Source organism: Hyperolius riggenbachi, chromosome 2 (assembly GCF_040937935.1).
Source record: "Hyperolius riggenbachi isolate aHypRig1 chromosome 2, aHypRig1.pri, whole genome shotgun sequence".
NCBI classification, from domain to species: Eukaryota; Metazoa; Chordata; class Amphibia; order Anura; family Hyperoliidae; genus Hyperolius; species Hyperolius riggenbachi.
Window position 1 is genome coordinate 134,210,164 of NC_090647.1, and position 26,980 is coordinate 134,237,143.

The window sequence follows — 26,980 nt, forward strand, 5'->3', positions numbered from 1 at the left end:
CCCTCTGATAGACTGCTCTAATGGCTCCTCGGCCCTCTCCTACAGAGCACTTAAACACATAAAAAAAAGCCTGCAACAGTTGACACTAATGGACCCATGGAGAATAACACACCCGGTCGAGAGGGACTACACCTACTTCTCACCTATTCACAACAAATATTCTCGAATCGACTATTTTTTTGTATCCCAGCGAGACCTCCCATTGATAAGTAACACCTCCATAGGTCATAGGAACATCTCAGACCATGCTCCTATTTTTTTATCCTTGGAATTCCCCGAGACCACCGTGAAAAGCTGGTCCTGGAAACTTAACCCCAACTTATTAACAGATCAAAACAGAATTCAAGAGATATCTAACTCTCTCTCCTCCTACTTTGAGCACAACATTACTCCCGAAGTCTCGGACCTGACGGTGTGGGAAGCCCACAAGACAGTGATTAGAGGCTCATTCATTAGAATGGGAGCTAAGCTCAAGAGGGAAAGAGAGGAAGGCATTTCAAACCTGACAGCCGAAATCTTAAAGCTAGAGACACTCCACAAACAAACATTAGCCAACCAAACTCTTGAAGCTTTAAACTTAGCCAGGACAAAACTCAACCACTTACTCTACGTTGACGCTAAAAGGAAAATCTTGTCAGGCAAAAAAATATTTTATGAGCTAGGCAATAAAAGTGGCAAGTATCTGGCTAGAGCTCTTAGAAAACAGATGACTCATTCACATATCCAATCCCTGACAGACTCTAAACAACGCAACCTAATGAGATCAGACGAAATCGCAGAGGAATTTCGGAGATATTATCAAAAATTGTACAACATTCCCAATCCTAGCACTCCTTCAATTAGGAAGGACCAGATTACTAACTTCCTCCACAAATACGCTAAACCCTTCACCCTTTCTCAATCTGACAAAGAGGAGCTTGAGGCTCCTCTATCAACCGATGAATTCCTGGTAGCGGTAGACTCACTGAAACCTGGCAAGGCACCTGGCCCTGACGGCTTCACCTCCCAATATTATAGAACTTTCAAATCAATGCTGGCCCCCGCCTTTGTCTCCGCATTTAACAATATCCTACCATCAACCACCCCGTCACCTCAACTTTTGGAGGCGCACATAGCTGTCATTCCCAAACCGGGGAAGGATGCCAGACTCTGTTCAAACTATAGGCCAATCTCGTTACTTAATGTTGACGTGAAACTGTTGGCCAAAATGCTGGCAAACAGGCTCCTACCCTTTATACCCAATCACATAGGCCTAGACCAGGCGGGCTTTATCCCCGGTAGGGAAGCTAAGGACAACGTGATGAGAACAGTTGGGGTGATAGCTCACGCTAGGAGACACGGTATTAGAGCATTCATACTATCCACAGATGCGGAGAAGGCTTTTGACAGGGTGGCATGGGATTATATGCGTGCCACCCTGTCGAGCCTAGGCCTCGGCCTATCAATGAGAAGATGGATTGAGCTTTTATACTCAAACCCATCGGCTCGGGTCAAAGCAAACGGCCTCCTCTCTGATCCTCTTACCATCTGCAACGGGACAAGGCAGGGTTGCCCTCTCTCACCTCTAATTTATATACTTACCCTTGAGCCCTTCCTTAATACCATAAGAGAGGATAGATCTATCAAAGGAGTTCAGATTAAATCTACCTATCACGTAGTCTCCGCATTCGCAGACGACCTACTTTTCTACCTCCAGGACCCCTTGACTTCCATACCCAACCTGATAGCAAGATTCAAAGAATTTGGATCTATTTCTAATCTTAAAATTAATTTCAACAAATCAAATGCACTCAATATTTCCCTTGTGGAATCCCTGGTTGATCATTGTAAGCTGATGTTCCCTTTCATATGGTCGAAAGACTCTCTTAAATACCTGGGTATTAATATACCCCAACACTTGAAAGAACTATTCCCGTTAAATTTCTTGACTATAAGTAGAGACTTAAAAGCAGACCTAAACACCTGGGGCCGTCAACCAAGCCTGTCTTGGTTTGGCCGAATGGCTTCAGTAAAGATGAATCTCTTGCCCCGTTTTCTCTATGTTAGTCAATGCCTCCCTATTACTCTCCCATCAGCTTTTATCCGTGATTTACAGCAACACATCAACAAATTCATCTGGGGACAGAAACCCCCTAGAATTAGGAAGCAAATCTTAATTCTCCCGAAAGAGGAGGGTGGAATGGCCCTTCCAGACCTACACAAATACCATCTAGCCTCCCAACTGAGTCGTGTGATCGAGTGGGCTAATAGAGAAAACCCCAAGGCGTGGGTACAGGTAGAACAGAACTCAGTAGGACAAGACCCAGGCACACTGGGTTGGGTGGAGAGGTCAGAAAAAGATATGCTGGCCTGGGGAAACCCCCTGATCTCTGCCTCAGTGAAGGCTATGCGAAGGGGTTTGACTGCACTTGGTCTGGCATCCTTCCCCGGAAGACTAACACCTCTAGTTGGGAATCCTGCTTTCCCCCCAGCGGCAGACATCCCATTTCTATAATCCTGGCCGTCTGGAGACATCCCAAGAGTATACGAGTTTGTTTCCCAGGGAGCAGTCAAAACTTTTTCAGAAATCGCGGCCCTCCGAGATGATGTTTCCCTGTCAAACTGGCAATTTTTCCAGATTAGACATTACCTGCATTCCCTGAGACACAAATTTAATTGGCTCAAGGCCCCCACAGCTTTCGAAAACCTCATCTTATCTACATCCAAACCTAACCATTTGATCTCGCTCCTGTACCAAATACTCCTTGGAGTTAGGGATTTAACGAAGCTAAAATACCAAACTCAATGGGAGACTGATCTTGGGAGGGAATTGGATGACGAATCATGGGGAAAAATATTCACAATAAACCACAAGGGCTCCTTATGTGCAAACACCCAAGAGATGGGATACAAACTCATTACCAGATGGTATAGAACTCCGTCAACCTTACACAAAATCTTTCCCTCACTATCCGACCTCTGCTGGAGATGTAATAAACAGGTAGGCACACTACTGCATATATTTTGGTCATGTCCCTTAATTACTCCCTTCTGGAAACAGACACACCGTCTGATGGAAAAGGTTACATCAGACAAAATTGACTTCACACCTGAGACCCTGCTTTTTCACGTTAATACAGAACCTATTAGGATATACAAGAAATCACTAACAATACACATGATCAATGCTGCTAAAGCCTTGATTCCTGCCAATTGGAAATCGGTGTCGCCACCTTCAATTAAAGCATGGATCAAACGAGTAGACTTTATAGAAACCTTGGAGAGAGCTATCCTCCTCTCCCAAGACAAAAATGACCAATACTCTATAACTTGGTCGACTTGGTCCGATTTCCAATGTTCCCAGGAATACAAGACTATCATGCTGTCCTGAGTATCATCCCAGACAGAACTGAGTACTCTTTATCCTCTACCCCCTCTCTCTTCTTTCTTTTTCTCTTCTTCTTTCTTTTCTTTTTTCTTTTTTCTTCTCCCTTTTCCCTTCTCTCTTTTCTCTTTTCTCCTTCCTTCCTTTCCCCTTCCTTCTTCTATCTTATTCTTCAGCTCTTACATAAGCCACTTACACCTTCCTCGACACAGGAGGGTTCGAACTAATATCGCTTCTGTTTTCAATCTGTTCCATGTTTTCACTTCTTATATTACAAAGTGATAGCTTTGAATTAAACTCTGAGTTATTACGGCTACAGTTGATGCCTGGCTCGTAATGGAAGTACTGTAGATTGTTATTGTTTTCAAACTGCACCTGATGTATGTTGTGCTGAATTATTTCAAAAGTTTGTATTGTACTGACATTTCTCTTGCTCAATAAAATTTAATTGAGAAAAACTCTCTTCTGAGAGAACCAAACAAACAGGTCCATCTGAAGTTGCAAGAATATAGTTGAATCTTCATACTGTACTTTGACAAAACATTGGTTGCAGTCTAGACTCTAGATAAACATAAAGGGAATTCTATATAATGGGAAAATTCAATTTTGCAGAAGCATAGAGAGGACAAAGACCGCGAGAGGTCTTTGAAGGCCCCAGCGGGACGTCTAATATTACAAGTAGGAGAGTGGAATATCATCCTGGACTATCAACATTATATCTTGGTCGACGTAATTCAATGAGTCACTTCTTTTAAGGCTACAAGCCATCTATCCACAGAAGTGAGTAACTTGTTAAAAGTTAGTAAATTGGCAAAACATAAAATCTCCCAATTTCAATATTCAGCATCACATCTTTAACTAGCAGTCATAATTCCAGTAATTTACTTTCAATACTAACTGTAACAATCCAGATGAAGAAGAAAAAGTTCCATAGTTTAACATCTCTATAAGTAGGAGATAGTTTTAAGCCCTGCTGTGAAGGAAGCAAGGTTTTCTTCTCCCTGAAGCCTTAGAATAGATGATAGTAGCGCTCACATATGTCAGAAAGGATGCTATATCATTACTGCCGTGCATTAATGCCTGACGTTAGGTGTGGTGTCCTGCTTGTGTGGGACTTTCTCCTGGGGAAACAAGGAGACACCCATAAGATGAATCAAAAATGCTTAAAGTAGTGTCTACTGAAAAGGACACCAGTTGGATGATGATACCCATTGCTAGTGTGAATCTGAACTGTCCACGTTTTCACTGACATTCCTCCATCACAACAGGAACAATGCAGAAACACCAGTATCTAACACCACTGTGAGACTAGCCAAAGAACCAGCAGATCGGTGGTGTTGATTTCAGCTAGAATTTGAATGACATTCTAGTCCATTGGGGTATTATTGAGGTAGAATTTATCGCTCACTATACAAGTTATTTATAACTGAGAGCAAACAATTTTGATGTATTAATGCCAGACTGCAATGGCTATAACCCTTCTTAGGAAGCTCAGAAATATAGGGGGCTCTTTACATTTCCAATAACAAATAGTAGAATGTTGATCCATGGATTCTTTTTTTTTTCTCTTTTTATATGAATTTGTTAATACTTTCAAATGTTTTACATTAGCCCACACCAACTGGAGTATATGGGATTGCTGGGTAGTGCTTTGGGTTGAGTTTCTTAGACAAATGCCTAGTACAAGTACAGATTTTTTTATTTTATTAAAATGCCAAATTTGCCCTGCAAGTTAGTGTATTCCTGGCCTGATCAGCCTCTGTAACTAAATGTGGCTATTAATGGTCCAACTTTAGCAAATAATCGACATTCTGATCCAATAATTGCAATCGGATTGGAGAGTGTTGATGGTGCCAATCAACAAATGATCGGATTATCAATCAGTTTTGCGGATTGAATCTATCAGAAGTGATAGGATTGGTTATATTTCAATTACATTTAATGGGGTCAGTCGATGATTTATGATAGTTTTCTACCAATTGCAATTAACAGATCGGAAGGCCGATCGTTCACTAAAATTGCACTATTATTGGGCACCTTAGCAGAAGTCAATCCCAATTCACCTCTGTCTGATCTGAATTCAGAAATCTAAGATCAGTTTACATTGGCTACAGTACCTTGTACACTATAATTCTGCAGGAATTTTGATATAGTTTACAGCAGGGGTGTTCCTGTGGGCACTAGGCATGGGTGTCGCAGCAAAACAATGGGCGTGGTCATACAGCGGGTGGGCGTGGCCATGGGCGGGGCCAATTGTACTTAAACTTAGCAGCGATGTAAGCTACAGATAACGGGCCTGCCCATCAAAATATTGGATGTCCTTTATTTAGCTAATTTACAATCAGTATAGGCATAGATCAAAGATATATACACACATACAATTTTGATTGGTCAATCACTGACCAATTTTACCACCCCATGCATTAAGTGGTCAAACAGACAATGCATTTGATTAACAGAGCTAAAATTGGCTAATCAAAATTGTATGTGTGTACCAGGCTTTACAGCTGATACTGTACATACTGAAAGTAGCAGGGATCAGCATACAATACAGCTGGTTTAAAATCAGTAAAGGCACAGAGTAACACCTTATACTGTACACACTGGAGGTAGATCAGCACACAGTGCAGGCACTAGAGAACAGCTTATACTGTACATACTGTAGGCAGCAGAGATCAGCACACTGCAGCTAGCGCGCCCAAAAATATGAGGGTTACGTTGTGCAGTGCGCTACGCGAGCCCGATGAAAAATGGGTGTGGCCATGTACCAGAATATAGGTGTAGTCATAACTCATACATGAACATTATGGAAAATCCAAGTTGAAAATAAACTGTGAAGATAAAAAATTTCATCCATCCTACTCCTGAAAAAATGTATTCATTTTTTTTACAACCTCCCAGTTTTCTTTTCTGTTTTAAAAAGCTAAAAAAGTAGGTTTAATGCTATTGTCTCATATGATGATGATTCAGCTTTCCCCATAGTCTCGCAGTTAGCAATCATGTGACCCCCAACAAGACAAATTTAGCAATCATGAGGCCCCTATCAAGACAAACTCAGCAATCATGAGGCCCCCAACAAGACAAATTCAGCAATCATGAGGCCCCCAACATGACAAAGTCAGCAATCGTGAGGCCCCCAACAAGACAAATTCAGCATTCATGAGGCACATAAATAGACAGCATTTCACATAAATAGTCAGAATGCCCCCTTAATATGGTAGACACCTCGCACTTGGCTTCTGAATTCTCCTCTACTGGCTGCTGTGCCTGGCAATACTGTTTTTGGCTGGATTGGGGATGATGTGTGGGCTGCAAGGCCTGGCAGTGATGCTGTGGCCTGGCTGGCGGTGATGCTGTGGCCGGGTTGGCTGGCGGTGATGCTGTGGCCGATGCTGTGGCTGGGTTGGCTGGCGGTGATGCTGTGACCTGGCTGGCGATAATGCTGGGCTGTGCTTGGCTGGTTGAAGTAAATGCTGACCTGACTGGTGGTGATGCTGTGGCCTTTTTGATAGTGATTCTGAGCTGGTTGGCTGGTGGTGATGCTGGGCTGACTGGCCTGGATAGTTTAGTTAGTGACAGGTGCCCCCTAGTTAAGGTAGCGCCAGGAGTCCCCCAGTTCAGGCAGTGACAGGAGCCTCCAGCTCATTTAGTGACAGAAGCCCCCCAGTGTATGTAGTGACAGGTAGTGACAGGGAACCCCCTAGTGTATGTAGTGACAGGAGCCCCCAGTTTAGGTAGAGACAGGAGCCCCCCAATTTAGGTAGTGAGTGACAGGGACCCCCATGTTAGGTAGTGAGTGACAGGGACCCCCAGGTTAGGTAGTGAGTGACTGACAGGCGCCCCCCAGGTTAGCTAGTGACAGGGACCCCAAGTTAGGTAGTGACAGGCGCCCCCCTTACCTTGACAGCCAGCGTCAGACCCGGCCAGGGGCGTAACTAGGAATCGCCACCCCCCCTGCAGAAATTCTGAGCCCCGGGCCTGCTCAGAGCCGTTTTTGGGGGCTGGCGGGGTCGCAGCATGAGGGGAGAGCTTGGTAGCACTTCGGTGGGGAGGGGGGACGGTCCCCCCCTCTCTCACCTCGGGCTCTCCCCTCTGCTCTCCCCTCCAGCATTGAATAGTGGGTATGCAGGCAGCGGGGCAGCAGTAGATACATACCTTCCTTGCGTTCCATGGATGTTCCTCTCTCTAGCTTCTGACACGACTTCCTGTATAAACAGGAAGTAGCGTCAGACACTAGAGGGAGAAACATCCGCGCTGGAACGCAAGGAAGGTATGTATCTGCCGCTGCCCCGCCGCCTGCATACCCACTATTCAATGCTGGAGGGGAGTGCAGAGGGGAGAGCCCGAGGTGAGGGAGGGGGGGGGAAACGTCCCCCCTCCCCACTGACGTGCCACCAAGCTTTCCCCTTATGCTGCGACCCCTCCAGATCCTAGCGGCGGGGCACCTCTGTAAATAGATTGGGGGCACCCCAGGACATGTTGGGGGCATGGACCCCCCTAAAATAGGGCTAGCGACGCCCATGGTTTACAGTAGTTTTCTCTTTTTCACAAATACAAATATTTATATATATATATTACAGGCAAAGTATGAAATCAGGCATTCTATAGAATGCCTGAAGTGGTTAGGCAAAGTACGAAATGTCTGTTTCGTTACGTACTTTGCCTATAGAATGCCTGAAGTCGTTCAGGCAAAGTGTAGAATACCTGGATCTCTATAGAATGCCTGCTTTTTTTTCACACTTCGACTGTAACAGCTGCAATACCTATGCCTGTCAGTGAGGCTAGTGATGATGATGGGTGCATGCATGCTGATATTTACTGTTTGTGGAAAGTGCTGCTGTGAAGGAGTCTTCTCTTCAGGTGCTGCAGGGGGGGGGGGGGGGGCGAGCCCATGAGCAGGAAAGAGCAGAGAAAAGCTGGACATGTGCAGGGGAAAAATGGCAGTTGGATACGGCAGTTGAAGGCTAGTGAGGGGGAGGAGCCTGAAAAGCCATGATGCAGCAAAAAAATAGGTTTAGAGTCATGATACAATGCTCTACTTGTAGCAAGAAATAAGCATGATTTTTTTTGTGAGAATATAGAGGCAGAGATTAAAGAAGATACTAGCCATTGGTGAGACTGACAAAGCAAAGCGGAGGCACAGAGGAGAGAGCACTACTGAAAAAACTAAAGTAAGGAAGAGAAAGAGAGCTGCAGACATAACAGGAGAGGAGAGAGACACCACTCACAGCTACAGGCGGTCGGTTGTACATTCACTGTATGTGTTACAGGCAAAGTACAAAATTCAGGCATTCTATAGAATGCCTAGGCAAAGTACGTAACAAAAACAGACATTTAGTACTTTGCCTAAAATGGTCAGGCATTCTTTAGAATGCCTAGGCTGAATTTTGTACTTTGCCTGTAACATATATATATATATATATATATATATATATATATATATATATATATATATATATATATATATATATATATATATTAATTTTTTTTTAATTTACACAAATAAGAAAAACATTGAAATAATGTTTATTATTTCTAAAATGCAACATTTCTTCATCCGTATTATTTCTCTTAGAACAAGTTTCCCAATGCTGAACCTTTTAACACGTAGTGAGTTGTTGCATACATGATGTAATCATTGGTGAGAGTTGCAGCTATCAGCATCAATTTTGTTTTCCCAATAATTTTGTAATAAGAGCAATAGGACGATTTAGAAGCAGGAGAAAGGATTGAAAAAAATGATGAATCACGATGATGCTAGATGATGATGATGATGAGAGTGTGTGTCAGGGGCCTTTGCTAGCCTCAAAGATCAGTGGCATTTGCCCCGGAGCTATTCTGGGGTGCCTCTGATGATTCCCAGGCAGAGTCATCTGTGGTGCCTCAAAAGCAGGCTTGCTGGGAACTGTGGTGCATCAATTGGGGGTATACTGGGTGCGGTGGTGCCTCTATGTGGGCATACTGGGTGCTGTGATGCCTTCATGGGGGTATGCAGGGAGATGTGGTTAATCTATGGGGGCATGCTGGGAGTTGAATTGTGGTGCCTCAATGGGAGGCCCGTGGGAGCATGAAGGTCAGGTCCACTAGAAGGTCAGGGATTGCTATGGGGGGACTGCCAGACAACCTGGGAGCAGCAGGCCATCCCACCCAGCAGAAAGCCAGACCAGCCAGAACAGAAGGCAGGTAACTCTGCCCAATTATGTTTGAATGACACTGCCTATTTATGTGATATGCTGCATTTTTTTTTTTTTGTATTAACGGAGAGGGGGCTGCATCCAATATTTTGCTGAGCAGGTCTACTTGCACTGCTGTTAAGTTCATGTCAATTTGGCTCCACCCATAACCACACCCATATTCGGTTACGCGGCCACACCCATTTTCCTGCTGAAGTGCCCCGGATCTCTGAGGACCCTAGCAATGCTCCTGGTGTGTGTGCTATACAGTATATATATATATATATATATATATATATATATATATATATATACTTTAGATATATACAGGCCCGGGCTGCCTGCTCATGCGGAGTGAGGCAGGTTCCTCAGGTGGTGGAAGTCGGGGACGGGGGCACCAGGCAGAAAGAGGAAGTGAGTGCACCTGGCCTCTGCCACCTCTCGTTTTACCGCCGCTTGCTTGACTGCATATCACCAGCCCGGACTGCACTCCAGACTGCACTCCCTCGACCCTTCGCATCCCCACCACCCTGGCTGCTGGCCTCTTTGGGCTTCCATTCATGATGGAGGATGCTGGGCGCGGGCGGAGGCAGGATCCGGAAGTGACTGGAAGAGTCACGCTGCCTGACGCCCACCCTACCTATCACCGAGCGATGCTCCCGCTGCCCCTACCAGTGCCAGGACCAGGAGGAGGATGGATGGTGTCCACCACCCACCCCCCAGCGGCTGCCATCAATTTTCACAATGTTTGCATCGGGCAGCAAAAGGTCCAGAACCTCTCCTCTACCGAACATGAATCTCTCCTCTTCTCTGCCTAACAAAAAAACATCTCCTGCACCAAATACTAACCGCCCCCTCCTTTGCCTTGCACTAACCTCTCCTGCACCAAACAATAACTTCCCCCTCTTCTGCCTAACACTAACCTCTCCACTGCCTAGCACTAAACTCTCTTCTCCTGTGTCTAACTCTAATATCCACCTCTCCTCCGCCGAACACTAAGCACCCTTTTCCACTAGCAGCGATTGCAATGCTGAATCGCAAAATGCTGGCGATTTTTGAATCGCTAGGGTTGCCACTTTAACATAGGAATTATGTATTTTCCACTACCGCCATTCGATTTTTACAAAAGCGTGATCGCGTTCAGGAGTGATTTTTAAATTAGTGACAAGGTGCAATCGCAATCAGTAGCGTTTAGCAATTGCGATTGCTAGTGGAAAAGGGCCCGAACCTCCATCTCTCCTCTACCTAACATGAACCTCCCCTCTCCTCTACCTAACACTATCCTCTCCTGAACCAAACACTAACCACCCCTCCTCTGCCTAGCACTAACCTCTCCTCTGCCTAGCACTAACCTCTCTTCTCCTGTGCCTAAGACTACCCTTCTCTCCTCTCCTCTGCTTAACACTAACCTCTTCCTCTTCTCCGGATTCTGTCATGTCCAAGAAAGTGACACTGAGAAAATGGTGAAATGGCAGAAAATCCATTTAGCACATTGGCTAGCAAATGTCTGAATTTGGCTGGTGATGTTACAACTAAATAATAAAGTGCCTGGCCATTTCCCACGTTGGCCATCTTCTGGGTTTGGCCATAATTGCAGACTTGGATGCAAGTACAAGTAAAGTAAGTGTCAGTGCAAGACAAAACAAGATTAGACCCATCAACCCATAGCTGACATTGGGAAACCCTACCAGTGGTTGGATTCAACGACAGCACTGAGGTGCTGATCATAGCAGCACAAGAACAGGCAATAAGCACCAGATCCATAGAAGCAGGAATCTGCCACACTAGGCAGGACTGAAGGACCAGGATTGGCAAGGAAGCCTAACCCACAGTCCAGCACATAGTTGCAGGGTGTAAGATGCAGGCAGAAACAGCATACATATGGACTAGACCCTAATCTAGATGAGAAATTGCATAGAAGGTCACAGATGAGAACAGGGCTAAGATCATGTGGGACATCAAGATCAAAATGGTCATGCAGGTACTGGCCAATAAACCACACATCAAGATTGTAGACAAGGCTGAAGTGAGCACTGTGTCCCTGGTTAAAAACGACATATGATGTCAAAAGTCTGTGGATGGAGTAAAGAAACTGCACACATTGCAGCCCTGCCCTCAGAAGGAGGCAATCAGTCATAGTCACCAAAGCACATAATGAGCCAGATTATCTATCTATAATTGAGCAACATGCCCCACCAAAAAACATAATTAACTAGCATATCCCCTGAACAAAATAATTTGGCAGCATATCACTGCAAACCACATTATTAGACAACATGTCCCTTCAGACATCATTAGATAGTATATTCCCCCAAACCACATAATTACCCAGTGTAGCCGCTGATTGTAGAGCTGGTTACCACCACAGTTGGCATGCTGGAGTAAGGACTATCTTTGAATAGTCAGGACTGAGGCTACTTATTCTACTTGACACACTTGTGTTAAAATTACCAATATTTGTGTATAAATGCTTTTGAAACATTCATTTTTGCTTGAAACCAGCTACAATACAAATACTTAATCAGGGTTATCTATACATGATTATTTATATATGATTTATTATTTTCTAGTCCCAATTCTCGGGAATTAATCTTAAAACGTACTTGTGCTATGTGTTGGGAACCTAGGTTGTAATACAATAAAAACCTCCAAATAATGCAAACTATCCTATGTATGAAATTACGCATTTAAAAAAACCTGAGGTGAGGGAAAAAGTTCAGATTTACTTACCGAGGGCTCCTTCTAGCCCCTCGCAGTCTATCAGGCCACTCGGAGTCATCCTGATCCCATATAGCAGGGGTCAGGAACCTTTTTGTCTGGCAGAGCCATAAATGCCACATATTTTAAAATGTAATTCCGTGAGAATTGCGCAGCAGAGGGCTCACGTCCCTGTTGCCATGGTGATGTGTATACAGTTGATCCTCCGGAAGTGTCAGACAAGTCTTCAGCTTCTCTTGGGTTTCAGCAACATCAGTAATTTCCCTGAGAGCCAGACAGGAGAAATGCTGGGAGTGACAGACAGCCTATTGGGCCAATCAAAGTACGGGGATCCAGCTCTACAAAGTCATTGGACCTGATAGGATCTAGGGTGGGACAATTGGAGCAGCCGTTCTTTATGGGTTAGCGCGAGTAAGTTAGTAGTGCATGCTACAGCAGCAATGTTACTTGCGCGGCCACACTAAGCTGCTTGAGCAATGTAGCTTAGTGAATCAACCCCTAACTGTGAGCCAGATGTAGCCATCAAAAGAGCCACATCTGGCTCCCGAGCCATAGGTTCCCTACCCCTGCCATATAGTATGCCTCTGTCCTTATTTGAAAGTTCGCCATCTACACATGCGTGGACCAGGCCAGACACCTCCCCGGTCACGCTCTTGTGGCTGTGAGCATTCTGCACACGCGCAGTTTAAAGAGAATCTGTATTGTTAAAATCGCACAAAAGTAAACATACCAGTGCGTTAGGGGACATCTCCTATTACCCTCTGTCACAATTTCGCCGCTCCTCGCCGCATTATAAGTGGTTAAAAACAGTTTTAAAAAGTTTGTTTATAAACAAACAAAATGGCCACCAAAACAGGAAGTAGGTTGATGTACAGTATGTCCACACATAGAAAATACATCCATACACAAGCAGGCTGTATACAGCCTTCCTTTTTAATCTCAAGAGATCATTTGTGTGTTTCTTTCCCCCTGCAGCTATCTTCCACTGAAGTGTCAGGCTGTTTCTACCTGCAGAGTGCAGACAGCTCTGCCTGTATGTAATTCCTCAGTATGTGAAAGCCCAGCCAGCTCAGAGGAGGATTTATCCAGATTGTAAAAGATAATAGAGCAGAGAGAACCTGCCATAATCTAAATAACACACAGGCAGTGTGCAGAGAGAGGCCTGGAGGGGGGAGATGCATCACAGAACCACAACACTGAAGAACTTGGCAGCCTTCCAGACACAGGCTGACAAGTCTGACAAGAGAGAGATAAGTTGATTTATTACAGAGATGGTGATAGTAGAACGTGCTGCAGTAAGCCAGAACACATTAGAATAGCTTTTGGAACTTGTAGGATGATAAAAAACAGGATGCAATTTTTGTTACGGAGTCTCTTTAAGTCTTTGTGAGCTGCACATGTGCAAAACGCTATCAACAACCGGAGCTCGACCGAGAAAGTGCACAGACAGGAACATGCATGCACAGTAGCCCCGACCAGAGTTCTGGTCGCGGATCTTTCTGAGGGGGCAGCAGCACACTGGAGATGACCTAGTGGACAGCAAGGGATCTGACAGACTGCGGGGAGGCTGGAAGATGCCCCAGATAAGTAAATCTGAACTCACCCCCCCTCCTCAGGTATCCTTTAATAGGTTATTATTTTAGGTGGAATGCTTTAATAATCTTTAGTTCCTTGTCGTCTGTACCACTGTCTTAGTAGTTCTCCTTTTGGGACCCTCATCTTTTTTTAAGGAAAAATTAGATGATATTTTAGAAGATACATTTAGCAGTAATGCAGATGAAACATGTATGTAAGCACAGTTTTTAAACGTTATATAAGGATTAAGAAAGATTTGCTAAGGCCATGTTAAGGCAACAAATCTATTGATTCTGACTAGTGCAGTGTTAGCACTTGTATTCACACTTGAGTCTTCACTGTGCACAGAAATGGGAGAAATTGTCTTCTTCTGAATTGGATTTTTACTCTTACACCACTTTCACAGGAAGAGAACAAGGAGTCTGTTCACAGTATTGCTGAATGCCAATATTTCACTGTGAGCATTCAGAATTTTTTTTCTTTCTTTAATAAAAAAAAATAAAAATCTGTGTACCCCTTAACTGTGCAGATAACAAATAACAATGTCAACTGTGTTCAGTTATCATACCCTACAGATATTTCCTAATGATCAATCGGCAATAGTTAAGTACAGCACTGATCTAGCGCATGTACCCGTCTTTACCCTTGAATTCTTTCAGACCTCCTGAATTATTATGCACCTTTCTCTAGTGTGGGAGAGTACAGTAATAATGAGAAGATCTGATTCCATTTGTATAGAATCAGCATGGCAGTGGACTGGTGGAGTCCAAAATATAGTTTTAAGGGGCCCATACACTTACCGATTTTCCCGCCGAAATCGTTGTGCAAATGCTGACAGAACGATCGATTTCCGCCTGAAATCGATTGTTCCCGTCTATTCCCGTTGTTCCTGTCCGTGTGGAAGATTTCGCTCGATCGCCAGCGGGTCGGGAGTGTGTCGATAGCGGCGTTCGATGACCGACTCAATACAGCGGCAATACATTACCTGTTCCGCCGGCGCGAGTCTCCTGGTCAACGCTGCCATGTCTCCGCGCTGGGCTCCGAGTCCAGCAGGCTTCACTTCTTCCTGTCCCGGCAGGAAGTTTAAACAGTAGAGCGCCCTCTACTGTTTAAACTTCCCCCGACAGGAAGTAAAGTGAAGCTGGAGGAGCCCAGACCGGAGAAGAGACAGCGGAGACCAGGGGACTCGCGCCGGCCGGAGCGGGTAATGTATAGCTGGTGGGGGTGGCAGCTCCACAGATGGTGAATCGATTTCATGCTGATCTGTTTGCAGTAAAGGCAGCCATACAATCCCTCTCTGATCAGATTCGATCAGAGAGGGGTCTATCTGTTGGTTGAATCTGATGGCAAATCGACCAGTGTATGGCCACCTTTACTTTAGTTGAGCATCACAAACTATTTTTTGTAGGTCCTTTGTAGGTTTTTTGTAGGTCCTTAGAAATCTCCTGTGTTTCAACCATGACAAACTTTCACAAACCTGTATTTTGAAAATCAGACTTGGAAAGCAAATATCAATATTGCTGTTTATTGATGTACTTGATTCTAATTCCACTTAAATGAACTGATCCTCCTTTAGATTCTCATACTTTTTCACACACAAATGTGTAACTTTGGATCATTTTTAACTAGTAGATAAATTAAAGTATGGTGTTTTATACTAGCGTAGTGATAGGGAGTGCAGAGGCTGTACCAGAGCCCCTGGACCAGTGGGGCCTTCCTTCAACCACATTATTAGCTCTATATTGGTGCTATGCTGGTAATGATCGACCTCTATATGAGCTTTGATTATTTGTAACCATTAATAGACTCATCCTCTGCCATGCTTACACCTATCCGACACTGCAGCTGTCCTTGGCAGGTTTTGGTCCTCCATATCAATTGCTATGTATAGAGTGCTTGAGGGGGCCTAATGTGAAACTTGCACTGGGCTGGGTTGCCACATCATCCCTTTAAATACACATATGAATTATACAGGTTCTAGAGCTGCTCACACATAATCAGTGCCTAAACTGCATCTAACTAGCCACAATGGATGTATAATTCATATACGCTGCTATTAAACCACCTCAGGACCACAGGCTTACACCTCCCCTAGTGACCAGGCTATTTTTTACAATTTAGGCCGCTGCAGCTTTAGGGGCTCGCTGCAGGGCTGTACAACTCAGCACACAAATGATTCCCCCCTTTTCTGCCCACCAACAGAGCTTTCTGTTGGTGGGCTCTGATCGCTGCTGTGTTTTTTGTTTGTTTATTTGTCTTTTTTTTAAATACATTTTACTATTCTTTTAATTATTTTTATATCCCTCCCCCTGCCAGCCAATCACAGTGATCTACTGTCATAGGCATCAGCCTATGACAGCCGATCGCTTCTGAGCCTCCCAGGGGGACAGATGTGTCACACGGCGGTCCCCAGTACATCGCTGCCCTAGATTGCAGCGCTGTACCATGTAAATAGACAGCGCTTTCACCGTCTAACAGTCTCCTAGAGGCGATCGCCGCTGGGAGACTGATAACGGAGCGGAGCATTCATTCTCCTGCAAAACACACCCCCAGGACTGCACGGCAATTGGCGTTAGGTGGTCCTGGGGCTGCCGCCGTGTCCACGCAATTGGCGTGAAGTGATCTTTAAGTAGTTAAAGGGATGAGGTGGCAACCCTGACTGAGGGCTTAGAGCAGGTAAGCTACTCCACTGGTGTTTTAGACTCATTTGTTAAACCTTTCTCATAAGCTTTATTACTTGCATGAAAAACAAATCACATTTAGGTCATGTTTGTGCAGATTTATTGAAAAATCTAAATAATTCAACCTACTTAAAGCACCACTTTATTCTCATGATATAAAATCCAAATTGGCAAAGGTTCAGCTGACATGTGAGCCTTTAGTGAAGTGTATGACATTTTAGGACATCACACTGTTTGGGTACCAATTCCATTTCTGTTTTCTCTGAAACCACTTTGAGTAGAGAATCTTTTGGTCTCAGGTCCAAGTAGGTAGAAGGTCAGGACACAGAGACATGTTCTGCTATTACAAGAACTCGGTGAACCTTGTCGCATCCTGTGAACTTGTGGACATGTCATCATTTACAACAACAAGCAAATCATTTTGCAACTGTTGATATCTTGATTAGGTGGCCTCATTTTTCCCCTGTCCGGACACTTTTTGTACCAATGCCCCTGTGACATTAACCAGGGCAGGGCTTCAGTAGTATGTTCCTGATGTACTTTCTGTGGGAATTGGATGTAATGTTTACAAAATAGTGTATACAAAGATCATGTGATTGCATACATAGGGGCATGATCAGTAGGGATGGTCGGAAATGCCAATTTCCGATTCCGCGGTAATTCCGCATTCCGCCATTGCCAATTACCGATTCCGCTTTCCGGTACCAATTTCCGCATCCCAATGCGGAATTTCCGCCGGAAATCGCGGAAATTCCGCCCGACTTTAACATAGATTTTCTCTAAAACTATAAGGTCTTTTTGAAAACTTTTTTTTGCATCTTATTCAGAAGATTCTGTTTAATAAACCCTGAAAATTTGGTGTTTCTAGGACTTACGGGGGCTTTGCTATTAACCACTAAAGTCGGCTGATTTTTACTGTAATATAAATGCAGAAAATAGGCAGATGCAGATTTTCTGCATTTTACTTTACAGTAAAAATCTGGGTTTATTAACCTCAATCTTGTGAACAATATGCAAAAAAAAGTTTTCAAAAAGACCTTATAGTTTTTGAGAAAATCGATGTCAAAGTCAGGCAGAATTTCCGCGATTTCCGGCGGAAATTTCCGCGATTTCCGGCGGAAATCCGCCTAACACACTTGCATTACCGATTTCCGCATTCCGATGCGGAAATGCAAATTCCGATCGGAATTTCGGAAATTGGATTTCCGCGGAATCCGAATGAGCATCCCTAATGATCAGCACATAACTGCATAACAATGGAGTTTAGATTTTGAAGTGTCTCTTCTAGTGTTGGGCGAACAGTGTTCGCCACTGTTCGGGTTCTGCAGAACATCACCCTGTTCGGGTGATGTTCGAGTTCGGCCGAACACCTGATGGTGCTCGGCCAAACCGTTCGGCCGCATGGCCGAACTAAGAGCACATGGCCGAACGTTCCTCGAACGTTCGGCTAGCGCTGTGATTGGCCGAACAGGTCACGTGGTTCGGACCCGAACGCGCTCTGATTGGCCGAACGGTCACGTGGTTCGGGTAAATAAATACCCGAACCACGTCATATCTCCGCCATTTCTCTGTGGGTTTAGCTTTGGGTAGGCGGGCAGGGTAGTTCGCTCTCCAGCCACGCTAGCCAGGGTCCCGCCCAGTCATTGTGTGTCGCTGCTGGGAACAGTAGTACACCGCTCGCTCAGCCACACTATATATAGCATTGTTTACTGCCACTGTGTACCTCGCTCAGCCACACTATATATAGCATTGTTTACTGCCACTCTGTGTACACGGCTCAGCCAGACTATATAGCATTGTGTGTACTGCCACTGTGTACCTCGCTCAGCCAGACTATATAGCATTGTTTACTGCCACTCTGTGTACACCGCTCAGCCAGACTATATAGCATTGTGTGTACTGCCACTGTGTACCTCGCTCAGCCAGACTATATAGCATTGTTTACTGCCACTCTGTGTACACCGCTCAGCCAGACTATATAGCATTGTGTGTACTGCCACTCTGTGTACACCGCTCAGCCAGACTATATAGCATTGTGTGTACTGCCACTCTGTGTACACGGCTCAGACAGACTATATAGCATTGTGTGTACTGCCACTCTGTGTACACCGCTCAGCCAGACTATATAGCATTGTTTACTGCCACTCTGTGTACACGGCTCAGCCAGACTATATAGCATTGTGTGTACTGCCACTCTGTGTACACCGCTCAGCCAGACTATATAGCATTGTGTGTACTGCCACTATGTGTACACCGCTCAGCCAGACTATATAGCATTGTTTACTACCACTCTGTGTACACCGCTCAGCCAGACTATATAGCATTGTTTACTGCCACTCTGTGTACACCGCTTAGCCAGACTATATAGCATTGTGTGTACTGCCACTCTGTGTACACCGCTCAGCCAGACTATATAGCATTGTGTGTACTGCCACTCTGTGTACACCGCTCAGCCAGACTATATAGCATTGTGTGTACTGCCACTCTGTGTACACGGCTCAGCCAGACTATATAGCATTGTGTGTACTGCCACTCTGTGTACACCGCTCAGCCAGACTATATAGCATTGTTTACTGCCACTCTGTTTACACGGCTCAGCCACACTATATAGCATTGTTTACTGCCACTCTGTGTACACCGCTTAGCCAGACTATATAGCATTGTGTGTACTGCCACTCTGTGTACACCGCTCAGCCAGACTATATAGCATTGTGTGTACTGCCACTCTGTGTACACCGCTCAGCCAGACTATATAGCATTGTGTGTACTGCCACTCTGTGTACACCGCTCAGCCAGACTATATAGCATTGTGTGTACTGCCACTCTGTGTACACGGCTCAGCCAGACTATATAGCATTGTGTGTACTGCCACTCTGTGTACACCGCTCAGCCAGACTATATATGTTTACTGCCACTCTGTGTACACGGCTCAGCCACACTATATAGCATTGTTTACTGCCACTCTGTGTACACCGCTCAGCCAGACTATATAGCATTGTGTGTACTGCCACTCTGTGTACACCGCTCAGCCAGACTATATAGCATTGTGTGTACTGCCACTCTGTGTACACGGCTCAGCCAGACTATATAGCATTGTTTACTGCCACTCTGTGTACACCGCTCAGCCAGACTATATAGCATTGTGTGTACTGCCACTCTGTGTACACCGCTCAGCCAGACTATATAGCATTGTGTGTACTGCCACTCTGTGTACACCGCTCAGCCAGACTATATAGCATTGTTTACTGCCACTTTGTGTACACCGCTCAGCCAGACTATATAGCATTGTGTGTACTGCCACTCTGTGTACACCGCTCAGCCAGACTATATAGCATTGTGTGTACTGCCACTCTGTGTACACCGCTCAGACAGACTATATAGCATTGTTTACTGCCACTCTGTGTACACGGCTCAGCCACACAATATAGCATTGTTTACTGCCACTCTGTGTACACCGCTCAGCCAGACTATATAGCATTGTGTGTACTGCCACTCTGTGTACACGGCTCAGCCACACTATATAGCATTGTGTGTACTGCCACTCTGTGTACACAGCTCAGCCACACTATATAGCATTGTGTGTACTGCCACTCTGTGTACACCGCTCAGCCAGACTATATAGCATTGTTTACTGCCACTCTGTGTACACCGCTCAGCCAGACTATATAGCATTGTTTACTGCCACTCTGTGTCTGCTGGGAACAGTAGTACACCGCTCACCCGCCACTGTATAGCATTGTGCTCTGTGTCGCTGCTGGCAATAGTGGTACACCGCTCACCCACCACTGTATAGCATTTCTGTACTGCCACTGTACTGCTGCCAGTCAGCGTGTACTTTAAGGATAAGTGAAATGAGGAAGAAATCCGGTGAAAGAGGGAGGGGCAAGGGAAGAGGTGTTTCCCCTGACGGTTCACGTACAGGCCACAGGGGAGCACCCAAGAAAACCCACTCAATACCGCCCATGTTGTCCAGGACAACAACCCTCACAGATCCAAAAGAACAGGACCAGATAATTACTTGGATGACCTCTCAAGCGTCCAGCAGTGGGTTAAGCAGCACCAGCACATCACGCACGAGGTCCGAGTCCTCAGCCAGTTACAAGGAGCCAGTGGGCACAAAGCTGACACAACCGGCAGCGACACCACGCACACAACTGCCAGATAACCAGTCCGATGAATTACCTCAGGACACAATGGGGTATTCGCAGGAGCTATTCCCAGGCCAACAAACTTCCACCTTTGAAAGGTCAATGGAGGAACAGCCAGAAATGTTGTGCCCGGATCCACAACCATTAACTGTGGGAAATGCACCGGGCACTGAAATACAAGGCGAGTCCGAGGACTTTGAAACCCAAATCCCAGAGCAAGTTGGGCAGGAGGGGTTGCAATTGTAGGAGGTCGGCCGAGAAGCTCTGGAAGACGATGTTGGAGTGAGCTGCGCAGAGGTTGTTCTGGGGAGCTCTACTCCACGGCGGCGGCCCCCCACAATGACATATGACGAGTTTGAGGAGATGGAAGAGGAGGGTATGGACAATGTGGACATAGACTCAGATTTTGTTTGTGAACGAGAACATCGCCGTCGTAGCAGCAGCACAGATGAGTCTGTTGAAGAACCCACTGCTGCACGAGTTCGCCTTGTGCCACAAGGTAGGCGGCGCGCAATTTCAGGCACCACAAGCGTGGAAGTTCAAGTGAGAGGCAAAAGAGGAGCAAACAGAAATCGCCAGCAAGGCAGGTGCTCCAAAGTCTGGGCTTTCTTTGAAGACTGCACTGAGGATTTTACCATGGCGATTTGCAAGGTGTGCAAGACCCGCCTGAGCAGGGGGAAAAGTATTAACAACCTCTCCACCACCAGCATGAGCCGCCACATACTATCCAAACATCCCACTCTTTGGGCAAACGCGTCAGGACAGGGTACCAGCAACACTGCCTCCCTTGGGTTCACCAGACTCACCACCAGACCCGCCTCAGCAGCAGCAGTAGCCCAGCCATTGCGTGGTTCACAACATTCACAAACATCAGACGACGCTGACACTGTCACTTTCCGGAGTAGTGCTCTTGAGGTCTCCCAGTCTTCATCAAACACAACAACCAACAGCCCTTTCGTGTGCAGCGCTACGGTTCAGTTGTCTGTGTCGGAGATGTTTGAGCGCAAGAGGAAATTGCCAGCAAATGACCCCCGGGCCGTGGCAGTAACAGCCAGCATAGCCAAGCTTCTGGCCTGCGAAATGCTGCCATATCGAGTGGTGGAGACAAACAGCTTCAAGGGCATGATGTCAGTGGCCATCCCACGTTACGTGGTTCCCAGCCACTACCACTTTGCGCGCTCTGCAGTGCCTGAGTTGCATGAGCACGTGGTCAGCAAAATAACCCGAAGCTTGAAGAATGCCGTTGCCTGCAAGGTTCACCTCACCACTGACACCTGGACGAGTGCGTTCGGCCAGGGTCGATACATCTCCCTTACCGCGCACTGGGTGAACCTTGTGGAGCCTGGCAGCGATTCCTCACCTGCTACGCCGTGGGTGTTGCCCACGCCGCAAACAGCTGCACCGCCGTCCCTCCGACTGGATAACAACAGCAGCACCTACCTCTCTGACTCCTTCTCCTCCAACGCATCTCAAAGCTGTACTTCATCCGGAAACGCTAACCCAGCACCAGCAGCAGTAGGATCGTGGAAGCAGTGCAGCACAGCTGTTGGCATGCGTCAGCAAGCGTTGCTGAAGCTGATCTGCCTTGGGGATAAGCAGCACACAGGGGAGGAAATTTGGAGGGGAATAAAGGAACAGACGGATTTTTGGCTGGCACCGCTGGACCTGAAACCGGGCATGGTTGTGTGTGATAATGGGAGTAATCTCATTCGCGCTTTAAGGTTGGCTAAGCTGACACACATCCCTTGCCTGGCGCACGTGATGAACCTAGTAGTTCAGCGGTTCCTGAGGACATACCCAGGCGTGGCCGATCTTCTGTTGAAGGTGCGTCGAGTGGCCAAACATTGTAGAAATTCCAGTACTGCTTCGGGGGCACTCGCCAAGATGCAGGAGCGCTTCAATCTCCCCCACCATCGCTTGCTGTGTGATGTCCCTACGCGCTGGAATTCTACGCTGCACATGCTAGCCCGCTTTTGTGAGCAGAAGAGTGCAGTGGTCCAGTACATGACGGCGCAGTACCGAGGCGCATCCGGACAGCTGCCAAGCTTCTGTGGATCCGATTGGGCCAACATGTTGGACCTCTGCCAAGTCCTCCAAAATTGTGAGCAATCCATGTTGCTTGTAAGCAGTGACAACTCTTTAGTCAGCATTACCATACCACTGCTGTGTTTACTGAAGAGGTCAATGTTGAAAATCAAGGAAACAGCTGTCATGATGCAACTGGGGGAATCTGAAGGAGAAAACGATCAGCGTGATGGTACCAACATCAGGCCATCCGCCTCAGGAAACGCTGGCCCCAGCAGCTATGACGAAGAAGAGGAGGAGGAACAGCTGGAGTTGGAGCAGGAATTTCATGCCACCACTGACGAGGGCCAGAGCGGTGCACGTTGGACTTCCACAATTCAGCGCGAATAGTCAGCAGAAGCAGACCAGGAGGAAGGTGACGACTATGATGCATCACAACAACTATCACAACGCTCACAAGAGGATGATGAGGATTCTGGTAGGACTCTGGCACACATGGCTCAATTCATGCTAGACTGCATTGAACGCGACCCACGCATTGTGCGCATTCTGGACAACACCAATTACTGGGTTTATACCCTTCTGGATCCACGGTACAAACACAATGTTCCAAAACTGCTTGAAGAAAGAGTCAGACAGGTCAAAATGGAAGAATACCAGCAGGCCCTTGTGGAGACTTTAGAGAGGAGATTGACATCCTCCCCCTCCTCTAGCCAGTTGTACGTCGACAGACTGACTTCCGCAAACCCAGGACGACCAGGAGGGCAGCAAACAACGCAAGCCGCAGCTAGTGCCCAAAAGGGAATGGTATCGGCAGTGTCCTTGGAGTGGGAAAATTTTCTGACACCCATGCAGCAGCAGCCCACTGAACAGCAAGCGTGCAGATCCACCTCCAACACCGATCGCCTGGAGAAGATGGTCAAGGACTACATGTCAGATGACGTAGCTGTGTCGAACAATCCATCTGCACCCTTCAACTATTGGGTATCGAAGCTAGACACCTGGCACGAACTGGCAATGTACGCAATAGAGGTGCTGGCTTGCCCGGCAGCCAGCGTTATGTCGGAACGCTGTTTCAGTGCTGCCGGAGGCATCGTCACAGATCGGCGTATCCGCCTCTCCACAGAAAATGCAGACCGTCTGACTCAAATTAAAATGAATCAATCCTGGATTGGAAACGACTACGCAACACTCCAGGACCCCAACCAAGTAACATGACCAATGAACATCTGGGATGGTTTAGCGTTTCCGGTCCCTGTTTATTGAACCTCTCACCTGTATTACATTTATGACTGCATGGCGGCAAAAAGCATTGCTGCTATATCCGCACGCTTTTTGTCCTCATGCAAGGCCTGGGTTGTTGTGTCTCAAAAAGCATGGCCTTCTCCTCCTGCGCCTGCTCCTGTTCCATCACGTCTGCTGCTGCTGGTTTAGCGTTGCCGCGTGATCCCTGTTTATTGAACCACTTATCTTTATTACATTTATGACTGCATGGCGGTACAATGCATGCTATCCGCACGCTTCTTGTCCTCATGCAAGGCCTGGGTTGTTGTGTCTCACAAAGCGTGGCCTTCTCCTCCTGCGCCTCCTCCTGTTCCATCACGTCTGCTGCTGGTGCTGGGTTAGTGTTGCCGCGTGGTCCCTGTTTATTGAACCACTTATCTTTATTACATTTATGACTGCATGGCGGTACAAAGCATGCTATCCGCACGCTTCTTGTCCTCATGCAAGGCCTGGGTTGTTGTGTCTCAAAGCGTGGCCTTCTCCTCCTGCGCCTCCTCCTGTTCCATCACGTGTGCTGCTGCTGCTGCTGGGTTAGCGTTGCCGGTCCCTGTTTATGGAACCTCTTATCTTTATTACATTTATGACTGCATGGCGGTACAAAGCATGCTATCCGCATGGCTATCCGCACGCTTCTTGTCCTCATGCAAGGCCTGGGTTGTTGTGTCTCAAAGCGTGGCCTTCTCCTCCTGCGCCTCCTCCTGTTCCATCACGTGTGCTGCTGCTGGTGCTGAGTTAGTGTTACCGGTCCCTTTTCCTAGAACCTCTTCTCTGTATTACATTTATGACTGCATGGCGAAAAAAAGCATGTTACCTGTGCAAAGAAACATGACATTTTCCACATTTAAAAGACAGTTTTTCCTTTGAAACTTTACAATCAATTTTCTCAAAAACTATAAGCTCTTTTTCAAATATTTTTTTTCCTCTTGTACCCACTCCCAAGGTGCACATACCCTGCTAATTTGGGGTATGTAGCATGTAAGGAAGCTTTACAAAGCACGAAAGTTCGGGTCCCCATTGACTTCCATTATGTTCGGAGTTCGGCGCGAACACCCGAACATCGCGGCGATGTTCGGCGAACGTTCGCGAACCCGAACATCTAGGTGTTCGCCCAACACTAGTCTCTTCTTGTGATCTTGTGTTGTAATACTTTAACTGCCACCTGTGATATGCCACCCCATGTGGGAGTCCTTTTCTCTATCTACACTTATGGTCTTGGTCAGCTCATCAGTTTCTTTGGCTTTCAATATCACCTATATGCTGACGATATCAAGATCTACATGACAACAAAACAACTTAACTTGCAGTCTTTACCACTTGGAATAGGAGGCACGAATCTACGCAGCTCTGATCATGTGCGTAGCCTGGGAGTCCTAATTGATGGGGATTTAAACTTCTGAACTCACATCTCTGCTATTTTCACCTAAAGAACATCGCAAAAATCAAGCACCTCATCCCCCCAGAAGATCTACCAGCTTTAGTTCATGCCTTCATTACCTCCCGACTGGACTACTGCAATGCTTTCTACACTGGCCTTCCAAAAAATGTCTTATGCCGCCTACAGCTGATACAGAATACTGCTGCCATACTGCTAACCAACCAACCCCGTCACTGCAACATAACACCAGTCCTGCACTCCCTTCACTGGCTACCTATAGAATGGAGGGTCCTTTTCAAGATTGGCATACTGACATTTAAATCCCTTAATAATCTGGGCCCTGGATACATGAAATATATGTTGCAGCTGCGTAGCAATCCCCGCATTCTCAGATCCACAGGTTCTAATAATCGAGTCATACCCAGAGTCCACTTGGAAACCTTTGGTCCCAGAGCCTTCTGTCATGCTGCCCCTACGTTTTGGAACTCCTTACTAGTGTTGGGCGAACAGTGTTCGCCACTGTTCGGGTTCTGCAGAACATCACCCTGTTCGGGTGATGTTCGAGTTCGGCCGAACACCTGTTGGTGTTCGGCCAAACCGTTCGGCCGCATGGCCGAACTAAGAGCGCATGGCCGAACGTTCCCCGAACGTTCGGCTAGCGCTGTGATTGGCCGAACGGGTTACGTGGTTCGGACCCGAACGCGCTCTGATTGGCCGAACTGTCACGTGGTTCGGGTAAATAAATACTTCCGCCATTTGTCTGTGGGTTTAGCTTTGGGTAGGTAGGCAGGGTAGTTCGCGCTCCAGCCACGCTAGCCAGGGTCCCCCCAGTCATTGTGTCGCTGCTGGGAATAGTAGTACACCGCTCGCTCAGCATTCTGTTTACTGCCACTCTGTGTACCTCGCTCAGCCACACTATATAGCATTCTGTTTACTGTTCTGTGTCTGCTGGGAATAGTAGTACACCGCTCGCTCAGCCACACTATATAGCATTCTGTTTACTGCCACTCTGTGTCTTCTGGGAATAGTGGTACACCGCTCACCCGCCACTGTATAGCATTGTGCTCTGTGTCGCTGCTGGAAATAGTGGTACACCGCTCACCCGCCACTGTATAGCATTGTGCTCTGTGTCGCTGCTGGGAATAGTGGTACACCGCTCACCCGCCACTGTATAGCATTGTGCTCTGTGTCGCTGCTGGGAATAGTGGTACTGTATAGCATTTCTGTACTGCCACTGTACTGCTGCCAGTCAGCGTGTACTGTAAGGATAAGTGAAATGAGGAAGAAATCCGGTGAAAGAGGGAGGGGCAAGCCAAGAGGTGTTTCCCCTGACTGTTCACGTACAGGCCACAGGGGAGCACCCAAGAAAACCCACTCAATACCGCCCATGTTGTCCAGGACAACAACCCTCACAAATCCAAAAGAACAGGACCAGATAATTACTTGGATGACCTCTCAAGCGTCCAGCAGTGGGTTAAGCAGCAGCAGCACATCACGCACGAGGTCCGAGTCCTCAGCCAGTTACAAGGAGCCAGTGGGCACAAAGCTGACACAACTGGCAGCGACACCACGCACACAACTGCCAGATAACCAGTCCGATGAATTACCTCAGAACACAATGGGGTATTCGCAGGAGC